Here is an 18,091-nt window from a genome sequence, read left to right as displayed (position 1 = left end):
CAAATTTAAGGCATTGGACTCAGAGCTCAGCACACAGTAAGCACTTAATACATGTTCATTCTCCTGGTCCAAAACATAACATACTGAAAATATGTGCCCATTAAAATGTGTTGCAGGTGGCAAAGTTGACTAATCTGAGAGCTGGTACGATTTATCCCTGGAATTTAATTTCTGAAATAGAAAAGAACACTTAAAAACGTTACTACTCATCACCATGTCGATGGCTACTTCCATTTTCAAAATGCTTCACAAACATTAACTAATAAGTTCTCACAGTAATACCAGTCAGGAAAATATAGAGCAAAGGAGGAGAGATTAAGTGAACTTGAAAAAAAAAGAATAATGAAAGCACCATTTTTAACACTTACAGACAATTTCTGGTACACTTTCCTCTTTTAAAAAACTCTCTACTGTGAATGGGTTAAAGTTAGATACTTCAAATGCAATAAGCAGTCATTAGGGTTTCTGATTTCTCAAAATGAAAACCCTCTTGTTTTCACGGGATATTTCAGGAAATCGACACACTGCTCTGTATACTGAATATGGAGGGCATTCCTGGCTTTCCACATGGACCTGCTCAGGGTGAGAGAGTGGGGGTATTCTTGGTCCACTTGGATGGCTCCTCCCTCCTGTGGACCCCAAGGGGCAGCTACATGGACCAAATACCCTTCAGGAGGATTTTCCAGGCCACCGTCGGAAAGGCGTGGTGGCAAGTGCAGAGATAACACAGCAAGTGTCATCTCCCTGCAGAAACGAGACGAACCCTTACAAAGCCACTGGAAAGAATTCATTAAATCACATGCTAGATGCAGGGGAGTTTGTAAGCACAGTCACACCCAACACCCCTTTTAATCTTCATGAAGATCCTCAGAGATGGATGGGTTATGTCCTCCTTCCACCCACCACTTGCATTTTATAGGTGAGCAAACTAAGAGTCAAGGAGAAGACGGAGGGTAGAATGACTAGCCCCTGCTCACAATGTTCAGAGCTGGGATTGGAACTGGGGTCTTCCTGTTACTGACTCCCATCTTCCTCCCTTACCCACCATAACCTCCACAAGCCCTTAGAAAGCTCACTCTGCGGCCAGCAATGACAAACCAGAGCACACTGTGTTCTCTCTCATGCCACACTCTGCAAAACACTCTTGCTGGCCCGGAAGGCCCTCCTCTCTCATCAACAGGCCTAACACAACCTTCCTCAGCACCCCATCACGGCTCCCTCCTCTCTCCCTTGTACACACTTCTAACACGGACATTTAGCACATAGCATCGGGACTCTCCATCTTCCTATCTCTCTCTATCACTGGACTGTGAGCTCCTTGAGGACAGGGACTGTGTTTGATTCATTTGTAACCCCAGGGACCAGCTCCAGGTTTTGTTGGTAGAATAAACGAGTGAATGGATGGCTCTCTGCTCTCCGTAGTGAAATCTGCTTTCCTTGCTCTGTTCCCCACCATTCAGCTCTTATCATAAACCTCTCTCATCTCTCTTTCTCTCCTCTTCAAAATCAATTTAAAAGTAGGAGCACTTTCATCTTCTAAAGCTATATGTACTTATCATTATTGTTTCCCTCACCTTCTTTCAAACTGTCTCAACAGACTGTATTTTTAAGGCCAGGGATCTTCCATTTTCTGTGTAAGGCCATCTTCACAGCCTCTGTTTCTTCACCTCCAGATTCCTTTGACCTCTGATTTCCTCTGTTTCAGGCCTAAACTCATATTTCATTTTCACTTTGGGTTTGAATCTGGCTAAAGTCTGGCGATTAAGAGCCCAGAGAACATTTCCACCTGTGAGAGTTTCTACATGTCACACAAGCCAAAGCCAAAGCCAAGGGGGCTTCTTAAGATTTTGCTGCAACAGCTGTCAGAGGCTGGCATGCCGGCCACGTTATTTTTTTTTAAACAAATGAGAGACTACATTATCATGTAATTACTTCTACATCCATTCAAATCAAATCAATTCAAATACTTACCTATTGCATAGCATAATGGTTAAGAACACAGGCACCAGAGCCTGAATGCCCAGGTTCAAATCCCTGTTGTGCTGTGTGACCTTGGGCATGTTACTTAACAGTCCTATGTCTCAGTTTTCTCAATATTGGTAGAGTTCACAGGAATGTGGCAAAGATTAAATATTTTATTATTATTAGATAATTGAGTTCCAGGGCATTTGATACCTGCCCTCTAGGAATTCAGGTCTTGAGCGATTAGCAGATAGATCTGTAAACAAAGTTCCAAAATGCAATAAGGCAAGTGCCCTACTCTGAATGCCTCCTGCCGTATGTCCCTTCCGTGTTATGTCCCCTCCATGTCTTTGCACGTGTGCTCTCTCTCCCCGCAACTAAAATGCTTCTCCCACCATCATCTAAATAACCCTGCCATTTTGCAAAATTCAGTTGAAGCCAGCCTCCCTGACCCACACAATCTTGGGAACCTCCTCTCTGTCCTCTGTTGTGATACTCACCACCCTGCATTCAGTCACAGTCTACCTGCCTGTCTCTCCAAGGACTAGGAGCTTCTTGAGAGCAGGGCCTGAATTTTGCTTGACTTCCTGCTCCCAGCGTGCAGCACAGAGAAAGAATTCAACCAAAGCCCACTAAATGAATCGGTCATCAGAAGCAGGGGTAGGGTGTTAGGAGAGTTTAGAGGGAGACAGCACAAGGACGTCAGAAGAGACTTCCTTTTCCCCAACTCACCAGACTGCAGTGTGCTGAGAAAACCGTAAGAGGAACGTGTAGTTCTATATTTTTAAATCCTTTTCTTAAGCCTTTTCTTCACTCCTCCTGCTCTGTTTATTTTAGATGAGTGCAGGCATCAAACTCAAAACAAATGTGAACTAATGGCCGGGGGGGGTCAAATAAATTCTCTGAGAATCACGATACTAACATGCCACTAAGCACAAGAGGAGGAAAATATTTAGGGCTTCGTCCAGCGCTCTGCACAAAAGGTGTGCTATCGAATGCGCAGACAAGGATTCTTCTACTGTTAAAAGTCTTGAACGGAGAGTTTGCTTTAAGTAACTTTAAGTCTACACATTGCTAACAAAAACAAAGGCGCTTTGGGATAAGAATAAGCTGTATCTCTCTCTTTTTTAATCTTAAGATTTTAATCTAATTTTATGCAATAGTATACACGATGGAGAGAGCAAATAAAAATATATAGAGGGTTCTATCTATATTGTAGAACTAATATTCTTCAGTTGCTCACACTGGGGCATCAAGTAGATTTATTTATAATTCCCGTTAGAATAGGATCCTTTGCCTGAACGTGTTTGACCTACGACAACACACATTTATAAGTACTTAAACTTAAAACTAGAAAGTAGCAGAATCAAGAACTGAACTCAGGATTTCAGATCCCAAAGCCCTTTTATCAAGTGTCTTTCTTCACAGAGCCTCAGGCCTCTAAGGGCCTGTGACTCCAGGAGGATGCAGCCAACACAGCTTTGTGACAGAGACTGGCTGTTCCAGTCTCCACCATACTGATTTGGAGCAAATCAAATCTTATTTTCCTCTGGTGTCCACAATCCTTCTGAGATGATATATCCTCGGTTTTGAGGTTACCTGCTCTCGTTTTTGAAGGTTATACAATGGGAAGGAGCTCACATATTTTAGTCTAAGTCTCCCCCTGTGAGCCCCGCAATAAACAACCGATACATAAAATGCACACCCTGAGGGGACTGAACTTAATTAAAAAAATTCTTCTTTATTAAAAGCCTACTACATAGCCAGGCTCTGAACCAGGCTCTTTACATATGCTAACAATTAATCCTCTGAACAAGCCACTTAAGTAGGTATTATTAACCCCATTTTATAGACAAACTGAGGCTCAGACAAGTTAGTGACTTTACAAGACCCCACTACAAGTAAGCAGGGAAGGAAAAAACCCTTGATTTCTCTGACTCCCAAGCTCATGCTCTTGACCACTATAATGCTCTTACGAACATGAAGAATCCTATGATAGTGTCAATGACTACTGCACTTTTTAGGTCCAGGCTCCTGCAAAGAGCTATCAGGAGATCTTACAAAATTATTTGACAAAACATCCCAGCTGACCCTGTCTTTAGCTGAATGATTGGCCAAAACATCCTTCTGATCATTTCAGGACATTTTATTCCATTTTACAGCCTCAAGTGTAGGGAAAGAGAGTGGAGTCTCTCCCCTATAGACTGGAGACCCCCTGGCCTATTTATGAGTTCTCTATGTTGGGTTTTCCTGAGGCCCAGACACCTCAACCTAATCATTTAATTTCCTGCCACCCCAGGGATGACCACCCCACACTGAGTGCAGGTAAGGCGAGACTGTCATCCCAAGAATCAGCATCTGGACATGTAAAGTCCAGCCTTTCAGAGCAGAGCGTGGACTGCTCCACCTCGCCAAGCAGAAGCAAGACATTGGCTGAACTGTTGTGTCCTCCCTGTGTGTCCACAAACACGTGCTCGTTAGTGCCACTCTCCACTACCTGTATTTTTAAAATAGCATTCCAGTGCTCGCTTCAGCAGCATATATACTAAAATAGCATTTCATTATGTGAACTAAGATATCACAAAATACGTATTATCTAGTAATATCCACTTATTTATTTACTCTGTTGTCTGTCTTCCCTCTGTAAGACGAAAGCTCCATGATGGCATGTCTTAGTCACCACTGTATCTCCAGCACCTAGACCAGTATCTGGCCTATAGCAGGCACTAAACAAACATTTGAAGAATGGGACAAAAATTAATATTGTATGATAATAATAATGATCATTAACACTTTATATGCTGAACACTGTTTTTAATCCTTAATATACATTGGTCCATCAAATCCTCACAAGAACCCTAGTTTAAAGATGAAGAAATGGAGGCACAGGGAGGGTAAGTGATTTGCCCAAGGTCACAGCTGGTAAAGCCAGGATTTGAACCCTGGCAATCTTGATCAAAAGTCCCACTAGGCTAAATGGTCCTTATTAATATTAATAACCACTAGGCTAAATGCCTCTTTTTAGTCCCCACCTTTTAAGAGGTGAGTAATAGATACAGGGAGACAGAACATGGGCTTTGGAATCAAACAGAGTAGGCTTGGAATTCCAAGTCTGACATTTCCTAGCCATGTGACCTTGTGTAAGTTATGTAAGCTACATGGTGCTCTTTCTTCAAAATGGGAATAAAAATACCTGCTTCCTAGAATTGTTGCGAGGTTTAATGAGATAACCTAAGTAAAGTTCTTTTGCAAAGTCTGACACGTACACAATAAAGGGCTGCCATTATTGTGATATATCATTGTTAACTGTGTGGTACAGAGAGCAAGTGACAAAGGAATCTAGAGGAAAGAAGAATTACTGAGGAATCACAGGTGAGTCACGGTGCTCAGGAAAAGTTTCACGTAAACAGACACACTCAAGACCTTCAACTTAAAAGTCACAGACTGTGGTTGGTAAGCAACAGGAGTGTCAAAACCAGTCTTCTTGATAAGGGGGCTTTGGGTCCGACACATCTCTCATAGGTTAGAGGTTAACAGCGCACCTGGTAAGAACCCATTTATGGACAATCTAACAGACATCCAACTATATCACTCAGTTAACAATTAATTACTGAGCACCTACTGAGCCAGGAAGAGAGATAAACCCAGTCCTGACTGTTGAGGTGGTGGTAAAACAGACAAATCAACAATTGATTATACCATGTGGAAGACCAATGATGGAAGGATGCCACAGTGCTAACAGAGGAGCTCTAACCCTGCATCACTCAGACAATCTTTCCTGGGTGAGAAGTCGCCTCCGATTTGTCTCATGAAGTCAGGTAAAGAAAAGCAGAAGTATGTTTTGAGACCCAGGGATCGTTTGGGCATAAGTACAGAAGAGCACGGCGCAGTTCCACAGTGGAGAATGAACGGAAGGCAGAGAGCTGCAGGATGGGAGGCTGGAAAGGAGGGCAGGGGCCAGGCCATGGAGGGTCTTCTGGGCCTGGTGAAGGTGGCAGGGCTTGGTCCTGAGCCATTAATCTAAAGTAGCCATCTCTGCGATCGCATCTCAACTCTGTGCCGGTAGCAATACACTGGTTCCCCGTGAAATGCGAACAACACAGCACTGAGAAACAGAAAGAACACATTATTTTTTTAGGCTCCCTGCCGAATTTTCTTTGGGGCCCTATTTTCTTCCTGAATAGATCACAGGCATTTTTAGCACTAGTGTAGTTTATCACCACCTCATGAGACTGTTCCCCCTTTGTGCGCTAAAGTCATTTTAAACTCAACTCTGTTCAGCAAAGGTTACTCTCCCTTCCCCAGCACAGTACCCGAACAACTTGGTAAATATTTGCTGAATTGGGCTGCATTCATTGAGTGACAACTATATAAGGTAACACTGTACCACTGGGCAAGGCTGGGTTCCAGGGGGAGGAGGGGATAAGAAGATGACTGTCACAGCACCCTCAATAAACTTGAACTTCTAACGATGCAAATGAGGCATGCATGACCATAACATGCACGCAAAAGCAGACTGCAGGGTGTTGCGTTCTTTCAGTGGTGGCCTATTCACATGGTGGGAGTCCGAATCCTACTCTCACAGCACTTTCACCAGATACTCAGTTCTTTGAGGGCAGTGGGCTATGTCTCCTTTACTAAGTCCTCAGAGACCACCAAATGGTAAGTGCTTAGTAAATATTTATCAAATGGATCTATTTAATCCTCACAACAACGCTGAGAGGGATAAATATTTTGCAGATGTGGAAACTGAGGCTCAAAGAGGTAATGTGACTTGCCTGAGGTTATAAGGTTAGTAAGTGGTATAGTAAAATTAACAACAACAATTATTTTGTTATTTTAAATTCTAAGGAAGGCTACCCTTCAATTATCATTCTCCAAATGTCTCTGTCACAGGATTCTCTTTTTATACTAAAATGGAAAAAGTTCTCTCTGCCTGAATGAAACTTGAAGTTTATAATTTGAGTTCTTGAACTCCAGTTGGCTTTCCTTGCTGCCATTCTAGGAATTCCAAAAGGCACTGGATGGCTCTAGGACAGATAGATCTGCCACTTTGCAGGTAAAGACGCTCTTTACCACAAAGCTTCCCCAGTATTGTCCCATTCTCTCCCCAGTCACCAGGTAAGAATTAATCCAATTTCAATTCAGCTTAATAAATCTTTACTGAATACCTACTATTTTCCAGGCACTTTTCTCAGTACTTCCAAAAATAAAATACTTAGTATGAGAGTCTTTGTGCCTGTCCTCTTATGATTAAATCACATTTTACTTACTTTCATGCACAGAACAATCTCAAGGGCAGGTAGTAAACCCTCAAGGGTAAAGACCAATTGACCCACCTATCTTTGTAGAGAAGTACACTGCTAATACATAGCAGGCATCTTAATACATCTTCATGGAACTTTAAAATCTTGCTCTGGAAGTAGACCTGGGTTCAAATCGAATCCTTGCCCAATCAATTATTGGCTATATAACTTTAATTTACTTTCCAAAACCTCAGTTAGCTCATCCATAAAACAGGAAAATTAACATTTACCTTTTAAGGTTGTTCTAAGGATTAAAAGGGATGCTGTCTGACAGTGCCTGACTCATAGTAAGAGCTCAACAAATGAAAGCTTATTTCGTTATTTCTAGTCTCACATCTAGGTCACCTCCGCTACTTATTACTGTCATCATTATCATTACTTTGCAGGTTCAGCTAAAATAGCTCGACAAAGGAATGAGATTTGCTAGTTAATAAATATTGTAATTAATAGAAAGCCCCAACATATATCATGCAGACATTAACTTTCAAAGATTTAGAATACAATGTTCCACATTAAATCTAAAATAATCAGAAGTCATCCTTTCTTTAATAATTTGGAAAATACTAGAGAACTTGCATCGCATAGCTCTGAAAAAAGTTGACTGGTTTTTTTCCCTTTGGATAATTCAGAGATCATTATCATCTAGAACAGTGTTTTACTAACCATGATCCAACAAAGTAAAAAAAATTAAGTAGTATATTGAACACAGCAACTTCATATCACAACTCAGAACATAGGTAACTGAAAGAAAAGTTTCATGAAATAATGCCCTTACTAAGTACCAGCCACTGAAATTTTCATTTCTATTTCATTTGTTGTTTTAATTTTTAAAAATTCTGGTCAAGACTCAGTAAAACAATTTTAGGCAAACTAGAACTTAGTAATTTAACTAATTTTGTTATCCTGTCTGTTCAAGTGTATTAAGGACATAGCTTAACTAATCCTCCCATCAAGCTATGAAGTTGTATTAATTCTATTTTACATATTAAGAAACTGAAACACAGAAAGGTCAGGTGACTTGGACTAAATAGACTCCCACAGATTGATGACAGATCCAAGATTCACAAGTTTTCTAACTCTGCAATTCAGACTCTTTAAAAATATTATGATAATTCAACAAACATTTATTGTACCTATCACGTGCCCAACATTGAAATAAGAGAGCATTTGACGTGATCTCCACCCTCCAGGGCTCCCAGACTACCAGAGGAGACAAGCATGCCTCGGCACATGCACTTGGAAGTCTGAAGCGGGTACTTTTCTATTCTGGAGGAAATCAGTTTATTCCAAAACCACCACCATCCGCTCTCTGGCCACACATCCCACAAAATGAGCACTGGTACCTGTTGATGAGAGAATGCAGCAAACTCCTCTAATGGCACATTTCTTTATGATCTGAAATAAAGTTGATATTTCCCCTCCTACTGCTCTTTGGCATTGTAACCCTAAAAGCAATTCTCAGCGTGACTGTACCAATGAGTAGTATCATCATAACGTCACACCGTGACCAGAAGAGTGCTTTAACGTCGATTCCCTCTAAATAACCAATATCCATTTTAGAAGCATCTTTATGGTGACTTCAACCTCTAAGAAATCATGATTAAATAAAGACAGGTCTTGACCCTGCTAAACCATCAGGAAACTCTGGTTTTCTGATCTAAGACATTGCATAGCTACCAATTAAAGTCAAAACCAAGTCAAAACACCCGAACCACCTTAAACCATAGCTTTTACCCGTCTCTCTAGCTTCACCTTTACACATCCTATGCTGCACTCATACCAGACTACTTATTCTTTAAGTAATTTCCCACCTCTGTGCTTTTACTCATACTCTTCCCTCCACACGGAATCCCCTTTGTCCTAATTCTTCTGCCTAGCCATCTTTCCTGGCTCCACTCCAATGGCATTTCCTCCAACAACAGTGAATGTCTCCCTCTTGTGCACATTGTACCTCCTCTGCTGAGACAATTTTCACATTCTGTCATGTCCTTACCCACTATATTAGAGTATGTTTAAAATACTGTGACATTCCAGGAGGCACCTAGAGTCTGGTTTATATGCAATAGACACACAATTGCGTTTGCTGATTCCACACTGAAAAACTTGATCTGAAAAAGGAATTGCTCCCCCTCACTCCCCGAGAAGTAAACTTTGGCCAAGCTGGATGTATTCCCAAACACTCTGGATCTAGGACTGCTGATATTGCTAACTATGTAACCTAAGGCAGGCGGCCGAGCTTTATTTTCTATAAAAAGGGGTTAACAGTCCCCGCCCTAACTACATTAAAGAGATTAAGCGGCCATCACAGGGTCAAAATTATGCAATGTTAAGTGAATATGAGAAATGATCTCCATAGTCACAGATCCATTACAGCAAAACTGTGCTGAGAACAGCTGACGTTCTAGAAATGCAAACTTGCTCCTCTATTCTTGAACAACTGATAGTTCAGGAGCAGTACTGTTAAGATTATACCAACTGCAAGTCCGTGTCTCCAAAGTTCACCTGTTCAAGAGTTCTTATTAAAGCTCTTCTAAGCTAGAAGTCTTTTTTTATCTTCTTGCAGATAACCTTAAGCCAGAGGTATAAAGCAAGAAGGAACTGAGATTCAAATATGGGCTTAAATATGGGTCACTTTTAAATAATGCAAACCCTTATCTGGCAAGGAGATCCTAAGAATATGTACCTGCTACTTCCCTGTCCATTCACCTGCTCAAATCACTCACCCAATCATCTCTTTTTGGTCTTTCATGAATAGGTATGAGATTTCCCTAGGACAAAATATGTGAAAAGGTCTTCTACCTTCTCAAATTTAAGCCCCTTTCTTCCACAGATATATTTCTGCCCATATAAACACAGTCTAAAAATCAACTGAATTCTTCCAGAGAGCTTGCATACCACATACAAGGCTGCTTACAAAATCCTTTGATGAATCTTGCTGAAGCCTTGAAACAGATACATGTGGAAAGAGAAAAAGTTCAACTGTCTGTCTGTTTCACAGTAAAGGGTCTTTTTCATAAAAACACAGGACCTGCAAAATGGCACCTGGGGGATCAGATCAATTTATAATCCCTTCCCCTAGTTTTAAGTATTAAATTGAAGGAAAGAAAATTGCTCCCTTCACATCCTTCCTATGATCATATGAAGTGGAATTCAAAATCCACGACACTAAAACAGTAGTCTAAGGTTATGTTTTCAGTTTAATTCTTGAATCCTCGGAAGGGACTACTTGTGTTATTTCTTCATCCTCACTGGTGACAGCAACAGGTCCCAATTTAAAACAGTTTGTGAATTTATTATGTGCCTATTTATTTCCCCCTTCAGAAACTTGGGAGAGGTATAAACTAAATTAGGCTTGGCCTAACACCAGTCCTGACACCACCCATACCCCTTCCCATGTGTGTGTGATCAACAACTATGTCAAGGCCTTTGGGGTGTTTTCCTCCTTTCTCTTTTCTTCCTTTAAATGGGAGGCTAATAAATTGAGGGCCAGCATTCCGCTCCCATCTCCCACACCTCTCAGTCAATCCAATCACTTCTAGAGCTGTTTATACTGCCAAAGCCATCCATCATCTTGCCTCACCAAGCAGGAGAAGAAAAACTGATGGCAAGTTAGAAAAACCTCATTAAGCCAGTTTCTACCTCAACCTCTTCTCCACTCCTTGAGAAACAGAACTTCAGAATTCAGCCTACTGGGGAATAGAGGGATAGAGGGAAAAAAAGCTGATGTGGTGAAGGGGAAAAATCGGTCCAAAGTAAGTTGGTTTCGGTGCCAAAGTCAAATAACTCACTCACTCACCCTATCTATCTATCTTAGACAACAAAGATGAGACCATATCAATTAACCTTAACTTCTTTTTATTTTCTTTCTGGATGAGTTATGAAGTTCCTAACAGACTCTATCAAGAAATGGGAAAACAGCATCAATTAATTTTATGTTCACCCTTTTTCTAATGACTAAATCCCGAGTTAATTCGAACTCCAAAGGAGATCATGGATGTACCTTGCAAAAACCTAGGAGAATATAGAAAACTTAATAAAGTCACACAATTCCAGGGAAGAACTGAGGGCTTGTCTATGTTTAAAAACCACTGTGTGTCAAACACAACCCCCATCCCCATGAGTTCTGGGGAGAGGATGGAGACCGTGAGGGTAGCATGCAATGTCACTTCTCCCCAGGACATCTGGCACAGAGGATAGAATGACTACAGACTGAAAGAGAGTGAATGTCCTCTAGGCACCTTTAATTTTCAACTCCTGTATGTGACTGGTGCCTTCAAATACTGTTTCTCATCTGATCTTCACAGAACCCCTGTGAGTCAGGCATTATCATTCCCATCTTAAAGATGAGGTAACTGAGGCTCAGAAAGCTCAAGTACCTCATCCGAGATCACCCTATTACTATTCGGAAAAGTCAGGATTCTAACCCAAGTTCACCTGACTCAAGTCCTTTGCACGTCCTGGTTTCTTAAGACAAAGAGCAATCTTTCCAGAGGCTTGCCCGTACAGGTGCCCTGTGAAGGTCCTCCGAGCCCAAGGCAGGCTTGTGGTTCCCTGGCCTCTGCTAACAAGAACATGGGAATAGTGGTATCTAGTTAGAAACAAATCTAATTTTTCTACACGTGCACCAGTTGATGTAATATATTTTTAGTCCCATCTGTACACTGGCCCTCTGGTTTCTAATCACAATAACCAGGTTGGTTTCGGGTCTGGAAACTTTTCTACCACAGAGACAATTAAAATATAATCAAGCTAGAAAGTTATCCTTCCCCAAAGCCACCTAAAACAGAGCAACTCCAAAATAAAACCAATTTACATATTTTAGCCCAAATTAAAAAGTAAAAGCTAAGGATTCCCTTTTAATATCCTGAATAATAAATGAATATTTATGTAAAGCTTCCTTTGGGGAACAGTTACTATAGGACAACTTTCCCAATACTATTCATAAATATCACTTTTGTTTTAGTGTAACAGTAAGAATGTGGACTTGTGGGAATTGTACTGTCTGTACCCAGTGCATCAACATAGATAATTAATATTGAAGACATGTACAATATCCAGAATTTTAGATGTGTGGTTGGCTGTATTACAAAAAGTAACATAAGAAAAGATGAGTCAAATCTGGTCAAAATCACAAATTACAGGGACTTAGTCGGTTACTCCATTTTAAGTGAGCACTTTCCTAATGAAAGTTTCATTAGTAAAGATTGCAAGTTCTCAGGCTTTCCACTACAGACTTTTAAATAGCACTTAGAGCTAAAGTTTATCATTAAAGCTGTATTTACTACTGTTGTATCTTCAAAGGGGGCACTAGAAGAAAAAGTTCAACTCAGTTATTTTTCATATACAAATTAGAAAGCAAAACTCTAAAGGGTTTAGACTGGCAGCTTAGGAAAACACAGGTGACTTGAGAAGCCATTACTGATACTTCCCAGGGCACATCGGGGGTCATGGCTGTCTATCTATACCACACACGTATACACACTGCACACACTATCTAGGTATGTATGACAAAGTAACTCTCCACTAGCAAATGTCAAGTTTGCACAGGGGTTATATCAACTGTACTTCTATACAGCTAAAAAAAGTTTGCACAGGGGTATGCCAAGGAGGTCACTATCTTCTCAAATTGTCCCTGGAGAGTAACATGGGAAAAGTTATTCTAAGAGTCATCTCTGTCAGAAGCAAGGCATTCTTATTTCTGTAAAATTAACAGGTTATCTAGCTAAGCTCCATGGGCAGCTGACGGCGGATAGACAAGTTCTTTCCAACTGTCCAAACTTTACCTTTTCCTAAGAGTGAAATCTGGATACATGGAACCTTATAGACAAAAATGCCCAGAATAGCTTTTATTTCTATCTTTTAGAGTCATGCATAGACTCTTATAAATACAAAAGAAAAAACACTAATGTACTTGAATGCTTCAACAGATCTTTTCCCATAATTTGACATAAACCTCATTGAATGACGTCCAACCTTAAAATCCCTCACCCAATTTTATCCCTACAGAGATTTAGCCTCTAATATATCTTTTGATTAGTGTCAGAAGAAATGGTGACTTTGAGTTCCGTGTTTCAAAGAAATGCACATAGTAAGTCTTCAACAAATATTTCTTCATCCAACAACAAATGATAGCCAGCCTCCACTATGAACACAGTTGGCAAAATAACGTCAAGGGCTAGTTGTTCCAAGAAAGTAGACAATAGAAGGTTTAACTGACTCAGAATGAGCAGGAAGGAGTAGATTCAATGCCACAAAGTGCAAAACAGAGGAAACCTCCACGCTGTGGTGTGTTTTTCAGAATTCGCCATCTTGACTGGAATTGTTTCTCTGCTTCCTCATATCCTGCAAAAAGAACTAGACCTCTTATAGAAAAAATACTTATGAATTACTACATTTTTATAGCTTCAAAATGAATAATTAAGAAGTGAACTTTGATTTTAAATGTTATTTTCAAACCCAGAGTCCAAGGAAAGTTATTTTCAGGAGAGACCTATGACTTGTAATTTTTGTCCATTAAAAAAAAAATCACATATGCTATTTTTGTGTTTTACTTTTGTGGTTAAAAATAAGGCTTTCCAAGAACAACAAAAAACAAAAATTCAAGTACAACAATTACACTGATCTTATTTCTTCAACATTTCACTGCTTTTTCAACCAAAATTTATTTAAGAATTCCTTTATGGCATTCAGCATTTCTTGATCCTTGTACAGGGGGATCCACATTGGGGGGAAAATATTTCTGGTGTTTGATACAATGAAGATGTGAATAACGTTCTTTGCCAAAGCAAAAATGGTCAGTGCTAAAATGGTCTGGCAAAAGGTGAAAATCTCAGGAGTTGGGAGAGGGCACGGGGAGAGACAGAGATAAAGAGACGGGGAGGGGAGAGAGAAAGAGAAAGAGAGAGAGAAAGAGAAAGCCAGCAGCCTATTAGGAGCACTGACCCTGCATAAGTTATTTCTTAATGAATGTACAAGGAACAGCATAAATATTACCACTAAGCAGAGTGGATGTGAACATCCAAAGCAAGCTAGCTGGCTGATTGCTTTCTCATTTTTTGTTCTTTTGTAACAATTTCATTTCCAAAGTGCTTGATTTCTATGGCTGATGCTCCAAAGCTATTGTGAGCACACTGCCTGAACGCTTAATGAACTAAACAACAAAATGGCTCATCTTTGGTGCCCCCAGCTAGCATCCCAAACTGGATATAATTAAAGGTGTGAACAAGCAAGCAAAGAAGTAATGAACCTGCAAAGTCAAGGTTCTGAGAAATTATTGGGCAACCTACACTGCACCAGTTCAGATTTATCACTCATTATCTCTTACACCGGCAAGGTGCAGGTCCACATGTTGGTACCCCTCTCCACTCTTGTCCTCCAGCTTTCTTTCTTCTTTCCACTTCTAGATGGCTAACTTATGACAATTACTGCTAGTGACAACGCCCACCCACCCACAGATCACCTTTCTTTGTACACTTAAAAAGCTGCTGACCTATAAAAAGCCCTCTACCCTTAAAACACAGAGATTTAAAAAATACAAGGATGTTCCTAAAACACACACTCACAAAATGAAGTACGAGAAGCTAACACAGCCACGCTACCTCCTCCTTGTTTTTACCAATGGCTAAAGATTAGGTGCAAATGTTCCCAAAGAAAACAAAATTCTCATTTCACATATACATATATTTTAATTTGAACCCAACCCCTTGATTGACAGGGTAGCTTCTAGTTCACAAATATTGTTATGGATTTACACATTTATGGTTTCTCAAGTGGCAACTAAAGAAGGGTGTTTGGTCTAATGGTCTGTGGGGTCTAGATATATCTTTTTCATGAATTTTTGTATTTTTCTAATAAAGGAACTTGGAATTTGTGAGGAGGAGAAGCCACTTCTTAGGGGAAAACAGCCCAGTTTGGTTTTCTTTCCATTTTTAGATGCGCATATACTTGCAAGTATGTATACACATTTGGTAATACCAAAAGAGGAAAACCTAAGACAGGTGCAGGATTCCAGAAACACAAATGCTTACAATGATACACACACACTCACACACACACACAGACACACACACACACAGTCCCTCTCTCTCACATACACGTATCTATCAAAAGGATAGGAGATGGATAGTGGGCAATAAAAGGTTGACTTCACTTTCAAAAGGGGAATTGGCCAGCTCTGTACAACACGGCCCATCTGCTGGAAAATAGTAAGATAAAAGCTTGAGACTGTTTATGTCCCCTCATACCCCCCAAATTCCCAATGACATTGGGAAAAAATACTGCATTGCAGCATTTGCCAGTGCATACTCATGTGTCTAGCATCCGCTGGCCAACTCACCAACAAATGTACATATTAAGTGTCCAGGCATATAAATTAAGTGCCTGGTGGCCACAGATCATCAAAACTGATGAAGAAATTTGTCAAGGCCAAAGGACTTCTGTCTATGTACAATGTGACCTCTATCAAGACCGCCATTCCTTACTTGCGGTACACACTGATAATTTGTTTCAGCCTTTTTTTAATTAAAATAAGGCATTAAGAAGCCAAGGGCTAACTGAAGCAGCATATCAACATATCTCCTCATGGACGGAGTAGTTTTTGGTCTACATATAGGAGGAGAATCCACCCACAATAAGGAAATAAGAGCAAAGGGAAGAAATCAAACCAAAGAAAAGAACTTGCCCTGAGGAAACCCTTTTCATTGTCAGTGGTAACTCTTATTTGAGTAAAACACCTTGATTCACTTACAAATTCTTTTAGAGATATTAAACACACACACACAAAGCACCATTCATGCAGTGATTTCCAGATTTAAAGTTTCAAATAGATTATCCCCAATAGAAATGCTAAGTTTAAAATATGTGAAGTCTAACATGTCTCAAACCCTATTTCAAGAGTTTTAACTCTAAAGCGTGTAGCTCATTTTCTTTCTCTTTCTTTAAAAAAAAATTCTATTGTTATTACCTCACAACAATCTGGACGTCCTCTTATAACAAAATCCTTGAATATGCAAAGGAACAAGGAAGGGCTATAGGGAGAGAAAAAAGTTTTAAGGCTTTGGAAAACTATCAAACAGAAGCAAGCTCATCTATACCTGGCCAGGAGGATGACTTGAATGAATGGCAGTTAGGAATGAATGGAACTGAGATCACAAATGATGGTTAAGTTGCTTGTTAGTTTTTTTAAACGGGATATTAAAATTGTCCTATAAATCAATGATTTTCAAAGAAATTTTTCAGCTATTTCCCCACCTATGTTCATTCAAAATTTTAAATATTAAATGATTTAACTATTATATTTCAATGAGATACAAGAATATTCTGATCATTAAAACTGTGATGTAGCCAGGTGTTTTTCGCAGAAATATTTCCCATCAGATTTTCATTTCTTAATAAATGCACACTCAGCCTTGTGCTTCCGTAAAGAAACACCTCCACATGCAGGTAGTAGGTATTAATATTTTTAAGACAAAGAAGCGAGAAAGGTCAGCAGTAGAACCACGTGTCTTTTTTACAACCCAAGCCAAGGTGACAGTTCCTACAGAAACGATTTTCCCCTTAACTAAAATATGCAGAAAAATTCTCAGAAAAAAATAAATTTGAGATAATCAGAAAACTATTCTAATTTTTAATAACAACATATGTTTACACACTCAAGATATGAGAGTAAGAGGTTCAAGGGTATGACAAAAAATATAAGTTTATTTTTTTTAATACTTCAATAGTCAAAACAAATTTTTAAAATCCCCCGATAAGAAGACAAAACAAAAAGAAGCATCTGCAAGGAAGAAAGAATGGGAGGGGTGCAGAGATCTGCAATGGAGAGAGTAAAAATTAAGAGCACTTTCAATAAAGCCAATTATATTTCCTAACCTTTCAGCATATTCCAGTGTCTTTTAATCTCTCATTCTGGGGCTTAAAATTATCACGTACTTAATTTGTCTCTCCAGAAGAAACCGTAATAGATCATCGTTTCAGTTGTTTCTATGCTACCTTCTATTCACCTAAGTAATATACCTTTCAGTCCTTCTGGTACCCACCATCATGAGAAAAAGAGACTACTAGTAAAGCACACTTTGAGAGAGAAAAAGCAAGAGATGCCTGTCACCCAGTGCACACATGGGTCCCAGACGTTCAGAGACGCTGGAAGAAAAATCAGCTTTTCACTCAGTTTATGCCAAGACCAGGACCAAATGCTGAATGGAAGGCAGTGGTTGCAAGGGTGCAGCCTGACGGATCTTGTGGCTGGAGGCACAGAGAGGGAGGCGAAGCAGAAGACTGGAACAGAGCTTTCCATTTATTATTTTAAAAAGTAATTTCTACCGGGGTATAAAATGAGAGATACAATGAACTCCCCGGAACTGTAGTATCAATATCTGATTTAGGAAAAACACCAATACCACCTAGCACAAGATCATTGCTTAGGGTAAATGTATTCTACCTACATTTCTCCTATGGATATTTGCTGGAAATTTCTAAGAAATCATTTGCAGAACATATCAGCTGTGGGAGTTCACTATTATGCTTCCGTCAACTTCATTCAATATAATTTACATTTTTTTCAAATGGCCTCACAGGATTCCTTGCGATTTTTGCAGCACAATTTCACAGCAGGGAAAAGGGGAAAGAGAGAGAGGGAGAGAGAGAAAAAAAAGCAAGATTCCCTACCTCCCTTCCCCCTCTCCTTCTCTCTCTGTTTTTTAAACCAAAAAAAAAAAAACACACACACACACACAACAGGGGAGACAGAACAGATGCTTAAAAATAGATTTCTAAAAATCACTGTAAACCAGAGTTAGAAATGTAATTAACACCTATTTATAAAG

At 39.8% G+C, this 18,091-nt stretch overlaps 1 protein-coding gene across 2 annotated transcripts in view; it reads right to left on the bottom strand.

Annotated features, from left to right (window-relative positions):
• Positions 1-18,091, bottom strand: part of ELAVL4 (ELAV like RNA binding protein 4) — a 97,380-nt gene that overhangs the window by 74,458 nt on the left and 4,831 nt on the right. The window lies entirely within an intron of this gene.

Source organism: Neophocaena asiaeorientalis, unplaced genomic scaffold (assembly GCF_003031525.2).
Source record: "Neophocaena asiaeorientalis asiaeorientalis breed wild unplaced genomic scaffold, Neophocaena_asiaeorientalis_V1.1 scaffold138, whole genome shotgun sequence".
NCBI classification, from domain to species: domain Eukaryota; kingdom Metazoa; phylum Chordata; class Mammalia; order Artiodactyla; family Phocoenidae; genus Neophocaena; species Neophocaena asiaeorientalis.
The sequence above is the reverse complement of the archived record's forward strand: the minus strand, read 5'-3'. Positions and strand labels throughout refer to the sequence as shown.